The following is a 20327-nucleotide window of genomic DNA, read 5'->3' as shown; positions in this document are numbered from 1 at the left end:
CATCATGTTGGCTAGAAGTGGGAGTATTATGCTACCAGAAAGTGGAGATTTACTGTTTTCCACAGTATTTCGAGAATATTCACAGGTACTTATTTTACTTCTTCATCTGTCCCCCAGGCCTCCCTGCAGGGAGCTGGTTGGTTGGCTTTGTTCCCATTGAAGTAATTATTTAATGCTGTAAGAAGGTATTTACTGTGTGGTTAATGACAGTAGAAATGTAGAGTCTTGGATGGATGTCTTTTTTTTTCTTCCCTAAATTTAAATAAGTGCATGAAAATCAGACTATTTTTCTTCCTTATTCTTCTCAGTTGCTAACAGTGACTGGAACCAAGGGAGTTTCATTGAACTTCCATATTTGAAGGTGTATTTTTTTACCCATTCTGAATCTTTCTTCTGGGTCAGAACTGCAGGCTCAGCTTAGTTTCAAGTGAAAGCCGTGTTTGAAAAATCAAAGCCACTTTTTTTCTCAGAAATGCACACATTTTAATGACAAGCATTTTGGAACAAGCATATTAGATACATTATTTTTCAGATATCTGAATGAGAATGGCCTGTTTTTCCAAACATTAGTCACTTCCCAAATCCAGTGGAATTCACTGCAGTTGTGGGTTTTTCTGCAACTCAGAGAAAAGGTCCTTTCAACACAAGAAACAAGTACTTGGTCTTGAAAATTTGGAGGTTGTTGGCAGGAATATGGATATGCATCTCTAAGGGCATTTGTTTTCATACTTCTAATGAAGGAAGAAACTAACAGCAATGCTGGACTGCTGTGGCAAGGAGTGTATTAAGGTGTGATAGAACAGCATGAGGTGCTGATTCCTGTAAAAGTAAGTTTGTATGCAAACAGCTATAGCTCAGCATGTATGTACAATAGCTTTGGTTTACAGCTAGTCTGGAAAACAAATGTTGTAAGAGTGACCTGCATTAACCCTTCCTCATCTGTAACTGAAGCATACCTTGAGGTACACAAAAGTAAAACAACGTTCCTCTCCCCTTTGTATTAGGAATGCGAAGCTTCAGTCTTTCAAAGTTCCCAAAGTTTGAGTTTTTCAATCATAGGTCATTTGGAAGAGAATCCAGGATCAATAGGGTTTCGCTGCTGCTCACACAATATTTATGAGAATCAAAATGGATATTTTAATTTTTCACATTAAATTGTTTAGAGGTCTCTTCTGTTCGTAAATACTCACAAATGATGATATCTCCTACAGACTTTTGAATGTGACTAGAAAAAAATTAGTCTATAAAATAAGAAAAATAAGCAATGAAAAATCACAGCCTCTGCAGAACAGGCACTGCATTATGGATGCTCAATTCCCAGAAGAGAATACCACCAATGGCAGTGTAGTATTTCAGAAATCCCTTTTTCAGTGTGGAACAGTGGAGTCTACAGGGCAATGGAAGAGCTGAAATTATCTGCTTGGGGGCAGCTCCAACCTCCTCATCAATTAATTACTTCTGGTCATTGGGGTTTTTTTTAATATTGCTGCTGCTTTTGATGAACTTCTCAGCATTTACCTGTCCCTTATCTGTGCAGGGATATTTTTGGGGAAGATTAAAGAGATGGTGCCTAGAAGAATATTTTAGCTTCAGATGTTTCTTCTATATGTTGAGTGACCAGGTGCTCCATTTACAGGACCTTTGCTTTAACTGGAGCTGGAGGCCCCATGGCTATAAATAATCTGTTCCTTATCTCTGTCCAAGACAGTGCTACAGTGCTCATTTCAAATTCTGACAACATCATTAAAGAACTTACTGGGGAAACAACCCTTCATACTTGCCTCTGAGGCAAAAAAAAGTAACAGCTGCTCATTTCTAGCGTCTATTGATATCCTTACAATTAATCAATTATTCATGATATTATATTTATAGGCAATTCAATGGAAATCAATTCATTAGGCTGAGAAGTTTTGCTGCATTACAATCCCTAAAGCCTTGTCCTACTCATTAATTAAAGTCAAGTTTTGTCACTAATTACACTAGGGCCATGCCCTAAAGAGAACTATGCATAAGCCCTGGCCATTACAAGTCTACAGATTAAAATGAAGAAGAATGGAAACTTTCCAGAACTACTGAAGTTCTATTTGAAGTCAAGTTTCATCTGTACCAGCTCGAGGGAACATTTCATCTGTTCCCTTTACGCCAGTAGCTGCAGAAGTGGTAAAAATGCCTTGTAGTCTGAAGGACTCCAAAATGCTTTACAATCAGAAATCACTTCAACATGTCCTGAAGTGCAGCCTCCTTTGTCTTGAGAGGGAGCAGCTGCTCAACTGTGCACATCAGCAGCAGCACACAGCAATTTCAAAATGAACAATATCAATTCTGCCTGAAACCATGGGGACAAATTTAGGCCAAAGTAATGTGGTTACCCAAGTGCACTTGTGTCCAGAATAATGTCCTCCATGAAGTCTTCACAAAGACCTGCCCATAGATAATTGATTGCAACCTTTCTTTTTTCTTTTTCTTTCTTTTTTCTTTTTCTTTCTTTTTTTTTTTTTTCCCCCTCTTTTTCTTTTTTTTTTTTCTTGGCATCCTGGCCTGTATTAGAAATACTGTGCCCAGCAGGACCCAGGAGGTGATTGTCCCTCTGTACTCGGCACTGGTGAGGCCACACCTTGAATACTGTGTCCAGTTTTGGGCACCTCAATACAAGAAAGATACTGAGGTGTTGGAGCGTGTCCAAAGGAGGGCAATGAAGCTGGTGAAGGGCCTTGAGAACAAGTCTTACAAGGAGCAGCTGAGGGAACTGGGGCCACTTAGTCTGCAGAAAAGGAGGTTGAGGGGAAACCTCATTGCCCTCTACAACTACCTGAAAGGATGATGTAAAGAGTTAGGCACTGCTCTCTTCTCACAAGTAACTGGTGATAGAACAAGAGGAAATGGTCTCAAGCTGCACCAGGGGAGGTTTAGACTAGACATTAGGGATAACTTTTTCACTGAAAGGGTTGTTAGACATTGGAGCAGGCTGCCCAGGGAAGTGGTTGAGTCACCATCCCCAGAAGTGTTTAATAGTCGTCTAGATGTGGCGCTTGGGTACATGGCTTAATGCTGGACTTGGAAGAGTAGGGTTAATGGTTGGACTTGATGATCTTAAAGGTCTTTTCCAAACTAAGTTATTCTATGATACTATGATTCCAAAATAGAAAGGGGCTACAGCTGCAGCGTGCTGTGGCACAGCTGCTCCCACTGCTTCACTGTGGGAAGGAGTGGAACTGTATAAAGGCCCTATCAAGATCCCTGCTGGCAAAAAGCATGTGGATATGCACTTCCCATTACATGTAGGGTGGAATTGCACTTTACAGGACCTCCAAATGGACAGACGGGGTACAACGGCACCTTGTAGATTTCTGCAGAAAGCCCCCAAAGCAAATAGCACTGTTTTAATCCTCCCCCAAACGAGGGATGAGTGAATTTATCTCTGGTAACCTCTGTTAAGCTGAGGATAGCAAATTAATAAGACACCCACAAGGCTTCAGCACAGCAGTTGACACTAAATCAAGATGGCAACCTTCAAAACACCACGTTCATCATTCTTAAGCACATTGCTGCAAGTGCCTCTGCAGAGTCACTCGTCAGGTTGTCTTAATTTTTGCCCTGCACTGGGAAACATCCATCTGTACCTTTGCACGCATAACTTAGCGATTCCACAAATTCAACAACAAAATAAATTCAGGCTTCGTGGAATTTTGTAAACCTTCAACTGCAAACATCTTTAGAGATGAGAAAGAGCTGTCCAGTGCTACTTGCACTATCTAAAAGAAAGAAAGTGAGGCCTTTTCCCATAAGTTCATCCCAAACACTGAAGACTGTGTGAGCAGGGTGGCCACTGTTGAAAGCTGTTAACAGAGCCCTGCAAAGAACACAAATATTAGCAACCTATATGTTTATTCCATGGTTGTATTTTTATGCTTTTTCCAAATTGAAGCAAATTTTCCACTGTCTTCTCAGGTAGAGCAAGTAATCAAAGTTGCAACTTGTCTTTGCTCATTTTACAGTGAGATTGTTGACCACGATAATCTGTTCTGCTCGTCTTAGATCAAACTATCCTAAACATCCTCAAGGATGGAAAAGATGTATACTTAATTAAAAACCTAAAACTGTCTGTTGTAAAGATGCACTGAGCTGAAGCAATTATTTTCTGTGTACACTATTTTAAACAGAATTGACATTACTTTTATATCCCAGATTCAAACATAACCTTTGTTCTTACATTATTAATTCACTCTTTCAGTGATTTTCTTTATATAATGATCCCAGGGGCACTGAAAGCACATCATACAAGCATCTCCTTGTGCTGTGCAAGTGGCTTTGTGATGCATTTTCAGGGTCAAGGACTGAACTGTCTATGTCATAATACATGTTTTATCTATGGCTCTTGTAAGCCACATGAAGCTTACATATGAAGCATAAGTATAACAGGTTGTCGAGAGCATGAAATATTCAAAGTTCATTGAATTTAGAAATATTCTAGACTGTCTACAGAGTAAAAAAAAATATCCCACCTCATTACAGCTGAAAAAATAAATCTTAATCATGTTGGTGATATGCAATCACAGAGCAACATATAAGTGAGAAAGACTTTCCAGGTTTTCAAATAGTTTTTTTTCTTTTAGCATAATCATTGTTTTTTCTATTATCAGTAATAATACATTTCTTTATAAAGTTGCCAAGGTTACTTTATATATCCTTTAAACTTTTAAGTTTTTGGCTGTGTTCTTTATTAAAATAGAATTCAATCTTCATGGAAGTAAAAGCTTCTACATCTTTGAGATAATTTTTATTGCTGTACAACAGTCCCAGAATACTTTTGATTCATCTGCTTTGATGCCAAAATGATACATGCTCCTTAGTGATAGGTACAAACACGTGAAAAGTATAGAGTCGTAGAAACAGGATGGGTTGGGTTGAAAAGAAAATTTAAAGATCCTCTAGTCCAATCACACTACCATGTTCAGGGACACCTCCCATTAGACCAGGTTGCTCAAAGCCCCGTCCAACCTGGCCTTGAACGTTTCCAGGGATGAAGTATCCACAGCTTCCCTGGACAATCTGTTCCAGCACCTCACCACCCTCACAGGAAAGAATTTCTTTCTTATGTCCAATCTAAATCTACCCTCTTTCTGTTTAAAGCCATTGCTCCTTGTCCTGTCACTATAGGCCCTAGTAAAAAGTCTATCTTGATCTTTCCTATAAGCTCTGTTTATATATTGAAAGGCTGCAACAAGGTTTCCTTGAAGCCTTCTCTTCTCCAGGCTGAATAACCCCAAATCTCTCAGCCTGTCTTCTTAGGAGAGGTGCTCCAGCCCTCAGATCATCTCTGTGGCCCTTCTCTGGATCTGCTCCAAAAGCTATATGTCTTTCTTATGTTGGGGACTCCAGAACTGGACACAGTACTCCAGGTGGGGTCTCACCAGAGCTCTGTTGTGAAGCAAGCACATACTCTGACCTGAAAAGTCATATGTTAAAAAGGTCTTCCAGATTCCATAAAATGTAGAATACTTTGTTACAAACACAACTGAACTGGCAGCAGAAATGGCTCTTCAAGATGTCAGGGGGTGGATGGAATATTCTAGTGGCCTATTTGGCGTGAAAAAGGGAAAATCAATCCAGAATTTTGCATAGCTGTGTACAACTCATCACAATGGAGCTGCAAAGTGCAACTGTTAACAGTTGCTGATTGATTATGGTTTTAATTGTTATATTCTGTATGTTAACTGACCTTCATCAGCTTTTGTTATAACTTTTATTTATATTAGAAACCACTAATAGAACATAACATAATAATTCTATAATTTGTAATTTGATAATTGCCTATTTAATAATAGATTTGTCATGCATATTAGGAAGTTGATTATAAAATTTCCTGCAGGAGAGGTAGGTCAAAAGGTCTGGAGAAGAGATGAAAAAAAACACCAGTGCACTACATAGGAACAATTGGAGCTGATAGACTCTTAGAAATGCAAGAATTAAGAATGTCTGTGAGATTTTATCTTTCTCCCAGGGCACTCAAACTGGCATAATTGGGAGGCAAAAGTGCCAGCAGATGACACTGTACAATGCCCAGCATCATGCATGGCTCTACAGGATCACCAGTGGTTTTGCTGGGCACTGCCAATAGCTGCCAGAATGTCAGTCTCTGGAAGTCTTGACTGTTTTATTCCCTAAAAGCACAGTAAGGCAGTATTGGCTCTAACCAAACAAGGAGAATAAGGCCAGTCTCACAGGTTGGGTGAAGTTCAGTCTTTGCATTAAGATGGCAAAAACAGATAACAGCATTTGGTGAGTATTGGTATGGTGTGTTTTGCCTTTAAGACTGTTTTCAGATTATTCTGACTCAAATATTCTGACTCAAAGAGTCTTGTGTAAGACATGAAGTAACGTACATTTAATTTGGGGTTTTGCAAATTCTAGAAAAAAAAAAAAAAAAGGCAAAGAAAACCATCCTTGCTAAATATATGCTGGAGGTGATCCCACTGCCTTTTTAAATTCTACAAATCTTAGTTCAGAGTCAGATCCTCTTCCTGCTAGATTAATAATTTCCATACGCATTCTTTTGTGTACTTGTAGACTGAATGTCCCCACCTTAGTCTATTCTTGCCAAAAATGCTCATGCTAGCTTGAACTTTCACCTGTATTCCCTAAATACTGACTGGAAATTTTATCCTTAGCTAGGCATAAATGCTGTGTATCACAGACTTGCTACAAGAGAGCCCATTGCCACTGTCCTCTCTTAAATCTAAATTGATGCTGAGCTTCTACTGTGTGTATCTTAGGGTCTGGTATTTCCCAGCCGTTTGATAATGGCTTGTGACAGGTGAGTGTGCAGTCAACACTCACTGCAGCCTCCAGCGCAAATCATCACTTTTGGGACAACCACTGTTCTAGGAGCAAGGGACCTATATATTATATGATTAAGAGAGCCCATGACCTGCTGCTGTTGGCAGCCACATCCTGTTTATTTTTTGTGTTATCACTGGATAACACAGAGATGTGTGTTAACATGTTGGCCATAAGGGTCTTAAAGGGCCTGCTTGGCATTCATAAAAAGGCAGATCAATGACTCTCCTCACTGTGAAGGGGCCATGTTATACCCAAGATCTTAAATTTCCACCATCCACCAGAAAAGCAACAAAAAGCTAAATATCAAGGCTTCGTTTTAATTCTTGAGATAATTAGTTTGGATTTGCTCTGAATGTCCAGGGGGAGAGTTAGGGGTATGCCTGCTTTCTTCGAGTAGTTTTTATTAACTCTTTTCATGGGTTCACTAGAAATACAGCAGCAATATTTAAAAAGAAAAAAAAAAAAGGAAAGGTGTGAGGGCTAAGAGTAGAAAACCAGTTTTCTCTGATTGCATTTCATGCATATATTTTCTGCCATGCTGTGAATTCCATTGTTGAGACTAGACTGATAATGCAGAGGAATGCCTCCTCTTTTGTTATTTCTTATTAATGTATTACACAGTTATTTGCCTTTTTTAATCTTAATACATGTAAATGCCTAAATATCTCAATGTTCTGAGCTATGTCTCTTTTTCTCAATCAAAAACATACACTGTAGGTACTTAATTTCCTTACAAAAAGAAGGGCCCTAATTTTCTTCAGGTTAAAGCAAAAATGTTTCTCTTTTTCTAGCATTATGTGCAGTCAAGAAGAGAAAGCTGTTACTGGAACTACTGATGTAACTGAAGTCTTGAAAACTACCATGCTGTGCAAATTATAAGGAGAAGAACTAGAAAAGCCAAAGATACAAATCAGTAGACAAGTGAAACCTTGTATTATTTTCAGCCAGCACTTCTGAAACATCACTGTTCTCTAAAGGCTCTTTAAAACCTGCTAAAAAAGGCAATAAATAGTCTCTGCCCATTGCAGTTCCTTGTAAAATATTTTTTAAAATATGCAAAAGGCTGAACAGACATTTCATTATTTCTGTTTACATCATAGTTCAACAGATTTTTTAAAGTGCAGCATAAAATAACATCGTCACTTTAACCATGAATTATTTTCTTATCTGTAAAAATAAAAAAAAGGTCTAACAGTAATCTTTCCTACTGAATAAAAGAAAATTAAATTTAAAAAATCTGAAATAGCAATTTCTGAAATTGCAATTTTAGGATGCCTTAAAACATTAAATATCGAGACCTTTCTCAGTAAATACACTCCTGTTAAATGTTTGACTTTTAACTACCTGAAATCACACAGATGTGTGCACTGCATGTAAACTAGCCAAAATAATGGGAAATTAATTGTTGCTACTTATGACATCTATTTTGAACAGTGCTAGCTCCCATAATATGGCATCAGCATTTGAATTAGCTAGTCAGTTACTAATGACAATTTATTAAAAGTAAGGGAGAGTGTCATGTCATTTCATTGTACTTATCCTACTGTGACACTTGGCTTCATTATGAAGAATTCCTCCAGATCCAACCAACACACACTTGCCACCCTCTCACTCTCATCTAGCAAGGCATTGAGAAATAGCAACTGTTTGAATAGTGATGTCCTAGAGTTTCCCCCTTAACCATTTTAGTTGCTTACAAAGTAATGTGATCCACTGGTATGTCTGTGCTGAAATTATTTCTACTAAAACACAAATAAATCCATAACCCACCTTTCCCTGCTCATTTTCCTCCAACTTGGGAAAAAAAAAAAAAAAAAAAAAAAAAAAAAAAACCATCTAAAAAAAAAAAAGAAAAAAAAAAAAAAGAAAAAAAAAAAAAAGAAAAAAAAAAAAAAGAAAAAAAAAAAAAAGAAAAAAAAAAAAAAGCCATTTTCATGTTTACCCAGCTACAATGTATTTTCTGAGCCTAGTGTGATACAGATTCAGAGACGAACACAGAGGAGAGATATTTCAGGGGATTTGATGGATTAATGACGGTCTTCTGAGGACAGACATGCATTTTCCCTGGCATCTACAACATTATTAGCCAAGAATGTCAGGCTACAGGAGGTTACTAACTAAAAAAGTCAACAGGAATACAGGGAATGCACTGCAGTGACTATAAGACTTTCCAAGGGATGCATAGTAGATTAATGATGGGACATGGCATCAAGATCAAAAGTCCTCACTTGTTAAGCAGGCATTGGTCCTGGTGGGATTCCACATCTCCATGAAGCCAATAAGCAATGGCATGGATTTAGGAGCCTGCTGTGAACAGCGCACAGATTCCTCCTGGGAAAAGGTGTCACAGCTTCATTGCCCTTAGTGGGCACCCTTAGCTTGCTCTCATTTGGACAACTGTCAATCTAGTCAGCATTCAGATAAACACAGTTATGCAGGAAGGATAGAAAAAACGAGGAAATTTTTCAGCTGGATGTAGCTCCTGTTTGTCTTATTGCACATGTGTCACCCCCTGAATGCTGGCCAGACCAGCATTCAGTTTGCAAATGTTGACTTGCCAACAATGCAGGCAGCCAGCATGCTCTGTTCCCTAAAAGCAGAGAGCACCACTCCCTGCTGGTGTCCATTTTGCTGACATCTGAGAAGTCCCCTTTTGTACTGCCTCTTCGCTTACCTGAACGTGGCGTTTTGATCCTGTAACACACTGTGTAACATGGAGTGTTGCACCAAGTGCAATCAAGAATTAACCCATTTCTGCTCTGAGTTCCTGGGAGAGAAAGGCTCAAATGCAGTATTTCTGTCCTCATCTGTAAGGCCTGGATCTAAAGTATTTCTAACATTACTAATATTCTAGCATGAGAAATATGCTTACAAGTCTGCTCCTCACAAGCAGTGAAATTATCCGTTGCAAAGGCAAAGGAACAATCATTTTCTTTGGAGAAAAGCAAAGGTTGAATACAGAGCACAAAACATTCTCCTAAGGATAACCGCAAACTGGTTTTATTTTTAAATTGTGCTTGCTTGACCTTGCTTTCACTGACAGATATATAGCAGATACATAGTTAGATATCAGATCTCCACAAAATAAGTGGCTGGGGAGTGAGCAAAGAGAGGGAAAAAACTCTACTCAAATTAGAAGTTATATTAAACCACGTTAAATATTGAATTAGTGAACCACACCGTTCAGGCCAGTGTTTACAAGGAGGGAGGTAATAATATCATACTTCTTTAAATATTATGTATCATGTATACACATTAAATAAAAGCATACTGTTAATATACCACAAACAAACTGAAATAAGCATTTTATATTATACCTTTCATTAAAGCAAAACTTACTTTTGTTTAATGATTAATCAAAGCTGTCCAATAACGATCAAACCTTTAAATATTGAGAGCTAAAAAAACATTTAAATGGGCCTTTTGTAATATATATTTTAATTTATGAACTCACACAGCTTCTTTTTTGTTTTCTGCTTGTCACATTTAAAGAAAAAAAAACTCTAAAAAATTATTAGAAATCTCAATTGTTCTAATTAATGAGTGCACAATGATGTAATGCTGCACTGTAAATATAACTCATTTTTCTCACGTCTTTTCCAGCACCTTCTTCTTTGGTGGAGACCCAGCAAACTCAATATTTTCTGTCTGATTTTACATCCCCACACAAATAGACACACAGGAATTTCATTAAAACAGAATCTGAATTACACAAAATTAATCCTATTGAAGGGACTGCTAAAATGTTTCAGAGCCAGGGCAGATTTGGTTGTCTTGTCACTGGAGTTGGCTTGCAAATAGACATTAAATATAATCCATAGCACCTCTTTGATGGTAAGTAGTATGAGACATTACAAGGAATTGCAAAACACCTATCACAGACAGTTATGTATCTGTGAGGCCATTTGTGCTCCCTGCTTTTGCATTCAGGTGCCTCTGTCTTCCTCAGCTACATGCCCCCAACAATCCCAAATAGCCTGACTTCCTCGGTACTTTCTAAATTTTACTTTGAACCACAGATCCTAGTCTTAGGTTTCCATTTTCATTGTTGTGTAGCTGCCTTCAAAGGCCTTACAGTTTAAGTCCTTCTAGCCAAAATATCTGCTCCCCAACCAGCTAAGGGCTCTCTGATTTGGGGAATCAACACACCTATTGTGTACTGCTGAAGGTCCCCTCTTCAGATTGCAATCATTCACAAGAACAGCACTTGTATAATTTGTAGATGAGCTGGCTACAACAGATAATCTGACATGAAGATCTTGGCCAAGTGCTCTCCTTTTCTCTACTGTGGCTTAAACTAAAAATATAGTCACTGCCAGTTTGAACTTTCTGTCAAAGTTTCTTTGACAAAGATCAGGATGTACCCAGGAGGTCAACGAAGCTCAGGTTGTACATTTGCTGAGGTTCAAGTGGCATGCCCTCAGGAATTACTGTCATACTGCCCTGACCAAGCTGTTCTTGCACGTTCAGAAGTGAATCATTTCCCTTGGAAAGCTGGTAGGAATGTAAGTCTGGAAAACAGTCACAGCTGTAATTATTATCTACCCCTTTCTTTCCTTTGTATTCAGGTCCTCGGATGCTGAGCATTGGCCAGCCCTAGCATGTGAGATGAAGGCTTTGTGCTGCTCTTCCTTTCCCCTGCTCCTGCCAGCAAAGTGTAGTAAAATGGGTGCTCATGAGCAACTTCATTGGAAGACCACCCAACTGGCACCCTGAGAAGCTGTCCTTAGGATACCTCTCATATCTGCCTCCGCTCTCAGTTCACTGTGAACCGGTTCGAAACATGCATGGGTTCAAAATGCAAATTGGTGTGCAAACACTTACCTGTAAGCTCAAAAGACAGGAACACCTGATTTTTGGCTTTCACAGCTTTATAACAATTTCAGATGAATAAGAGCTAAATGCCTCTCTAAAAGGAGATGCAAAAACATGACTACCATTGCTGTGTCCATAATATGGATATGTAAACAATAAAAAGGGAATTTCTAAGTATACTTTCTTACACCAAGAACCTGGCTTAAGATATGCTTGAGTTGTTTCAAAATCATCAGTTTGTGTTTCTATCTAAAATAAACTGGCAGTGCTTTTAAATGTTTCTCCTAAATAAATAGAAATTACATTTAAAACAATGAAAAAACAGAAAACCAGGAATGGGACTCTAAACTGGGACACCTCAAATTCCAGGCCTTTTCTGAAAGTTCTGCCATGTATCTACTAACAGACCATCCAGAAAATCAGTGGCAAAGCTGGGACTAGATTCCTCATTTTTGCTGTAACCCCAACCACCTATTAAAACCAACTTTTTTAATAAATCCAAGGAATTATACATAAGCCACTTGCAATGACTTTAAAATCCCCATCCAAAGAAAAACATGCGTGTCCTCATTTTGCCTCAAGCAACACCAGCTTACTAGTCTCCTTGCTGTTTTCTGTGCCAAGCCTCCATAGTTCACTCTGGGTGGAAGTTGTGAGTCAGAGTGAACTGGATGCAAGTGAAAGAGGGGTCACCCCTGCTGAGAGGTTGACAGATCAATACCAATTGCACTTTACAAAAGAGGGTATCTTCTGCAGAGTCACCATATTTGTCTTGCCTGGAAGTGAGAGTGTTTTATGTATTTCAAATCAGATGAGAAAAAAAGAGAGGATAAATGTGTCCAGCAGGATGACAGCAGGGAGAAAAGAAGTCTAAGGATTTCAAATACACTGGGGTGTATTTGACAGCTCATGTGAATATTGACAGCTCATGCCCAGGTTCTTAGAAGGCAGAATAGGGCTCACTAGTATATCAAGATATCAGTGATACTCAGAGTCCATCTACTGGGCATTGTTATCAAATAATTTTTCAGAATAACTATTTCCTATTATTTTACAGCCATCATTACTTGTTCTCAAATTTTTATGAAAAATGTAAGGACTGGTTGAGATCTTGGACAATAATAGAGAAAGAACCAGGCCTTCAATGAGATCTGTATCCAACACATCAGGCAGTAAACCAATCCTAATGCCTTACTCTCACAACAGTTCTAATAGAATAATTTAGATAATATAAATCAACATTTAAATAGTTTAAGATGTACCATAACTAAAGACACTATTGTGATTTATATTAGAAAAGATTAATCCTCTTTAAAATGTAGTAGTAAAAATGCATTTTAGAGAGGCTAATGAAAGAAGATAATATAGCTGAATTTTAGAGGATTAGCTAAATATACCTGATTTGTGTTCTGAAACACATGAAATCCAAGTACCCGAGAGGTATTTTGCAGCCAACCACTGCAACTGATATAAAAGGGAATTAAGTTCATTAAAACAATCCCAGCCTGTCTCTTGAAGATGTCTGAATCTGCAGAAGAGTATTTGCAGTTTCCATTTGCCTACATTTGTTCCTATCTAAAAGAACATACTCCCTGTCTCCAAGAAATGAAAGTGTAGTTCCATTGACTGAAAATCACATTGAGATAAGCACTGTTCTACATATCCTGTCAGGCTGCATTCTCTTTTGTTTACACTACTTTCACTCAGGTGTGTTCAGAAAGGCTTGTAAGAGCATATTAAAAAAAATCCTTGACACTCTCAGACTTGGTTGGACTCAACGACCTTAAAGGTCTTTTCCAACATAAATGAATCTATGATTTTATGATTCTATGATTTGATGACTTAGGGGTGTTGAAAAAAAAAAAAAAAAAAGACTGAAGGACATTTAAAAGAGCCAAAGCATGCACAGTTACTGAGGACATGAAAATGGCACACAAATATTGCTGGCTATTATTATGAAAAAGGTGCTGATTTCTAATCAAGTAGGCAGCACCTTTCTCTAGGTCAGTCCCTTGCCCAGCAATTCAGCCCCAGTGCAGTGACCTGTGTCCTGCTGGGTGAGTGCTCCTACATACCAGGATGGTGGACTGGAGAAGTCTGTTGGGGTGGCTGCAAGGGAGGGCAAGATCCAAGGTGGACTTCCTAGGCAGTGAAAACCACAGCTTTTTTAAGCTAATGCCTTCTCTCTCTTATGTTGTGGAGACTGCACTCTGAGGCCTAAAAGACAAAATGCTTTGGTACTAGGAAATACACAAAATACCCACTATTTCCTCTAGATAGCACTGAGCTGGGTTTTCATCAGTGATTGATCAGTGTACTCCAGATTCTTCCAATGAAGCCCATTATTTCTGTTACTTGAACTTTGCACAGTGCAGCATTTGGTGTCACACTGCTGAAAGCTTTGCAAGATAATATTTCCCTTGACTGCACACTATGTGTCAATCATGTGCTTTTGTATCTCTGTGAAATGCTTTATTTGGTTAAAGAGGCATGTCTACTATGCTTTTGAAAGCTATACTTTATGGGCAAATTTGCTGGTATTAAGTAGCTAATGCTTACCACTTAGACTAGGAACAGAGAAGATTTTGCATCAGAAAATAAGAACTGTATTATGAGAGCATCTCCTGTAATTAACCTTCAGGAAACAAACTTGTGGAAATAAACCTCAGAAAAGCAGCGAATATTAACTACAGCTTATTTCAGTATCTAGAGTGCTGGTCTGAAAGGCATTCACCCTACCTCCATCCCCCTGTTGCCCACCTCCTCCCCCCAGCTCCTCTGCACTGCTTATGGTTACAGCTCTCAGGCACCAAAAGCAATAAATAGCTGCTTTTTGGACTAGTGAATTAAGCACAAACTCTCCCACCCATCTTCGTTTTATTTTACGTAGGCCACAGTTCAGATCTAACTCCATGACATGGAGTCAGGTCAAAAAGATACGTGCAGGCATTTTCATTAAAAAGCTCATCAGGAGAGCCTTTTTCAGCTCAGTTAACATCAAAATATTACAGCCTAAGTAGTATTTACTTAGGCAGAGCTTCTCAAATGGCCCTGGCTCCAGCAGTACAAGGATGCTAAATGTTGTTTGGAGCATGATCCATGTCCCCAAACCAGTGCACCAGACTTTCGTGAATGTTTTCAGCTCTTACATAACAGTAATGATTTCATGCTGCATGAAAGTGCCTCTGCTGGTGGTTTGCATCTCATTCCCTTTATCAGATTATTTACTCAGAAATCATTCTGTTTCTCTTATCCTTTTACAAGCTGTTCTTGTTTGTTAGAAGGATCATACTGAGTGCCTCTATATTCTTAGATAAAATGAGGCCAGGAACAAGCTTGATTACCGATTGCCCACACAGTTTAACTGTTCTTTGAGTCACTGACTCGGGTCTGGATTTCTGCAAATAGCTGTCTGCAAGACAGGCCTGGTCCGTGGGATGCTGCTGCTTCACAGCATACACAGAAACTCTGTCCCAGTCGCTTGGACTGGATTTGAAAGCAGGTCGTCTTTTATTCAGCAGTGTAGACATAGCCCTGGAAAACTAAGCAAGGACTCTAAGCATGGCCTGGGCATGTAAAAACCCAACCCAAGGCAGCTAGTTCCTGAGAACTGCTCGTTATCAGTGCTGCCATATCACAATGCCTTGGTAGATGCTACTATGCTCAGTTCACTCTTCTGTGTGCTTATCTCTCTGTTTTAATCGTTATCTACATAGTCACTTTCTTCCTACAGGAGGCAGGTCATGGCAGTCTGACTCTTCTAAGAAGATGACATTCTGGGAAATGGCTATTGCACTGTGTGACAGTCCAGCACAGTTTCCTTATGATCCTCTGGGCTGGAGGGTGGCAAAGGTTCTATCTACTTAAACCATATATTTAAAAAACAAATAAAACAATTCTGTAGGAAGTCAAGGCACCCAGAGCAAGAAAAATAAAACTATTTTTCTGGTGAAACTACCTACATATGATAATAAAAAACAGAACAGGAGATGCATAGAAGATTTTGGGGCACCAGGGAAGAGTCAGCGTGGACTTTGTGAAGGAAGTCCTGCCACACAAACTCCTGAAAGAGTCAGAAAGCACCCCAGGAAAGCAAGCTTGCTAGACTTTCAACTGGCTCCAGGCCATGTAGGTCACCCACAGTTCTTAAGGAAACTAAGCAATGATGGGATAAGGAAGGTCTCCACATGAGTTAGAGGGGAAAAAAGACAATATAGCAGGTCAAAAGTTTGGGAGTAAAAGGACAGTTTTCACAGTAAACTGTGGAGTTAATTCTGACAGAGGTGGCAGGGATTCCTGGTACAGATAGGCAAGTCATAGAACAGATACCCATTGAGTATAACTGAATACAGGGCCATCACCTCTGAGCTCAGCCTCTGAGCTTTAAATTGTCAGAGGCTAAGAGACTACCCTGGGGAAGTAGCACAATATGCTCGAAATATGCTTATTTTCTGCTCTTTTCTGCTCTTATTTTAATGCTTCTGGTCATTGTTGGAGAACACTTGGCAACAGCCAGTGCTGCTATTCCTGCAGTCTTGCATTAAGCTGACAAAGGCAAAAAGGAAATGTATGCAGGCAGAAATAGTAACTAACAAAGCTACAACTAAACAGGAGAAAATAATGTCCTGATTTAAGTATCAAGGCATACTGGCATTGCCTGCATTAACAAATTACATGCTTAAGGTAGGGAATGTGAAAATATTTCCTCGTGAGAGTCCATTGAAATAATTGAGACTCTACTAGGCCTCAGTTGGTTTTGCATCAAATGATGTAGCCTGTGCAGAAGCATTTTGTTTAATACATCTCCATCCCAATATGTGGAAATCTGTCTCTGCCATACATATAGTCAGAAAAGAAATAATGTTTGGTTTTAAATTACAAACATGTCATTTTAGTACAGCTTCCTCCCCAGGCTCCAATTTTTTTATATTTAAAGGTTGTGATTTTACTCTTTTGTAAGTTTACCTTCATTGTTTACTGTCTAATTTAGTGAAACTCACAGTAAAATTTCCATTTATGAACAATACATTTAAAGATGCTAGTAGAACAACCAACTTGTGAACTACTACCCAACCACAAGTTTTTTTTTAACCTTACTGCATTATTCATGATAGCTAGCTGTTTCAGAATTCATTGCTGTCAGCTACTGCATGTGCTTTTTTCGATTATTTTGTACGTCTAGCTGAACCAGCAGGCAGAAGTATTTAACATCTCTTCCTACACTGAGTACTAATTAATGCAACCAGTTATCTGGTCAAGCCTAGTGAGGAAAAGCTACTTTTTGAAATTACTCCCTTTGACTTATTTTTTGTATTATTATTTAAAAACCTCTTACCTGCTAAATTTTCCTAGAAGAAAAGTATTCTTCTGCCTGGAAGAGACTGTACCTCAGTTTATGACTACAATAAATATTACAATAGTGTAATGTGCACATTACTATAGAAAAATGGCAGTATGTTAAAGAAGCAAGCACAGCTGGTGGCCTTGGAAAGGTGATGAGCAGTTCGCTGTTCCCAATAATACCAGCCTCCTCTGAAACAAAGCAAGGTGATACTTCTACTTGGTTCAGTTTGGCACTGGCACAGTGGGGCCTCCTAATCTCTCCTCTCACTAGTAAACTGATTCTTGCAGTTATTTCTCTCCATAGCTTCTCAATGGTATTCTTGACAGAAAAGACACTGCCCAAGGGTATGGGTATTTAAATCAGTTGTATATTAATGCAGTTTCCCTTACTGGAAAGAGGTGGGGTTTTTTTAAATTTTCATTTAAGACTGATCTCTTTACAAGTGATAAATCCAGATCCAAACAGGAGGGTAAGATATTTTTGTACCCTGAAGAACTCTTTATAATGATCACACAGGATTAATTTATATATGTTAATGAGCATTCAAATTTGTTCCCATAATTTTTCAGAGGCAAGTGGATGTGCTCATTAGGCATGCCTATCAATGCATAACAACTACTTCATGTAACACAACATACTCCCAGGAAACTTAGGTGACCATAAAAGTATCATTGACTCTAGTCCCACAGAATTTCAGGATCACTACCTTGCCTTCCAGCTGCTCCCAGCCCTCTGTAAATTACAACTTGCCCTGAGAGAGGAAGAAGAGTAAATAATATTGCAGCATACATTAGCAATTAGCATACTCATTAAGAGGTAAGGGTAAGATGCAAGAAGGGAACAAATTGCCCACTGTCACTCCTAGACCCAAATGAGCCAAAATAAGTCTTTTCACTTTTTGGCATATGACACTGTAACCTCTGCTTCCATTACTAACACCAGAGTGGTAACAACCCCAAATATCAACCACAGTGGAGCTGACAACCGCTGAAGAAGACATCAGTGTCACTGGACCTGCAAATATTCTAGACAACCTTTGTTTAATTTGCCCTTCAGTATGCTTTTGAAAGAAAGGAGGTCGAAGGCTCTAGAGAGATCTTCACAGACACAGAGAGCTGCCACTCTTTTAGGAGTGGATTCTTATCCAAGAGTAAGGAGGAGAATACCCTTTCCTGCTGCTAACCCAGCTTGCTCAACTCAGAGGCTGCTAAGGCCTCTCTGAGGTGGGAATGCCAGGAATTAACAATACAAAGTATTTTTCTGAAACTGCCTATTTACTCATATGAGGGGAAAATCTGAACGCCTACTGTAACAGAACCACCTGGCTCACCTTCCAAATAATATTCAAAATCATAGACTGTGATGAATAACGTCAGTGTAAACAGTGTGTTATTTTGACAGTGAACAACAAGGGCCATTTTCAAGAGCTTACTGCTGCTGGGAGAAAAAAAAAAAAAGTTAAAATAAATTTTATAGTAACAGGGAGAGTTAGAAGTCCCTTTCAGTCTGTAAATATAGAAATCTACTGATGGTTCTTAATCAAAATAGTCACCAAACAGGCAAGTAGCACATCAATTAGCAAACATTCAGGACTAGGAACAAAATTATAAGGCAGTATTAAGATACATCAGATGCAGAAAGCTGAAATAACACAAAGTTAAGGATACTCTATTGAATCTAAAGAAGTCCTCACTCAGAGCAAATTAACATGGTATTCACTTTAGCTCCATAATGTACCTGTACAGAGCAGCCGTTGTGTGACTGATTTAACCTATCTGGTAATAGGTTTTACAGGCACGCTTTCCAAGTCCTTGGACCTTATTGCTATATCCCAGAAAACATAAGGCAAAAAGAGAAAAAAAAAAGCAGTGTGCTGCTTCCTATGTACTGCACTGGCTGAGCTTGCCCTTCTTCTCCTCTGGTGCAATCTCCAGTGAATGCATGCTACAGAACACATTGGGAGCTGCAGTTCAGGAACTACATTCATCTTTTACAATGAAACTCTACACTATGAAAAAGCAGCTTTGCTTCAGTTGAAAAGTATACTAAATATTGTGTGAATTAACTACATGGTTGCTATTAGGATCTGATATATTCCAGTTCTTAAAATCAGGAGTTGTTCACAGTAACAGCTCTGCATATTGTGCCAAGGAGGACATGGTTGGGAGTGAGGATTTCTTGATTCCAGCCTTGCAGTTGCAAGAACTTGGCCTCAAAGCTACTGAATCATTTGATCACTCTGGCGTTTATTCAGTTACTGCTGTGGATCAGTATGCAAATGTATCAGTGCTTCCTTTGTAGAGGGAAATCTAGCAGAGATGTAGGGAGGAGGTGAACATGCTACAGGATGAGACCAAATATGTCCAAGACATTTCAGTGTTTCTCTTCTGATTCTTTGCAGCAGCCTGAGAGCAGGCAACAGCATCAGGTAGGGGTGGAGCAGTAGGGCAGAAGGAAGAAGGCAAAGATGCTGGTAGAGGGGATGTCCCTAACATTGAATATTTCACTTTAGTTGAAAAAACAAACTAAGAAAAAACAAAACCCAAAACAAAACATCAAGGGACTAGGTGCAGAGAAAGCAAAGCTATTCTAACTCCCTTACCTAGCAATCTATCAAAAATATTTCGGAGTAGAATCAGACAAAGCTATTCTTAGCCTCTTTTATTCAAACCATGGATTGAAAAACAACAGGAAAGGAAAAAAAATAATCATATGAGCAGTGAGCAAATGCAGCCCAGTTTCTTGTCAATCCATGATCACAGAATCACAGAATTCTAGGGGTCGGAAGGGACCTCAAAAGATCATCCAGTCCAACCCCCCCTGACAGAGCAGGGTCACCCAGAGCACATCACACAGGAACATGTCCAGGTGGGTTTTGAATGTCTCCAGTGAAGGAGACTCCACAACCTCTCTGGGCAGCCTGTTCCAGGGCTCTGTCACTCTCACAGGAAAGAAGTTCTTCCTAATGTTTACGTGGAACCTCCTATGCTCCAGTTTGCACCCACTGCCCCTTGTCCTACCACTGGATGTCACTGAAAAAAGCCTGGCTCCATCCTCCTGACACTCACCCTTAACGTATTTGTAAACATTGATGAGGTTGCCCCTCAGTCTCCTCTTCTCCAAGCTGAAGAGACCCAGCTTCCTCAGCCTTTCCTCATCAGGGAGATGTTCCACTCCCTTCATCATCTTTGTGGCTCTGTGCTGGACTCTTTCAAGCAGTTCCCTGTCCTTCTTGAACTGAGGGGCCCAGAACTGGACACAATACTCCAGATGTGGCCTCAGCAATGCAGAATAGAGGGGGAGGAGAACCTCTCCTGACCTACTAACC

The sequence above is a fragment of the Chaetura pelagica genome, unplaced genomic scaffold (genome assembly GCF_000747805.2).
Source record: "Chaetura pelagica isolate M959 unplaced genomic scaffold, ChaPel_1.0 scaffold512, whole genome shotgun sequence".
Taxonomy (NCBI): Eukaryota; Metazoa; Chordata; class Aves; order Apodiformes; family Apodidae; genus Chaetura; species Chaetura pelagica.
This window is presented reverse-complemented; position numbering follows the sequence as displayed.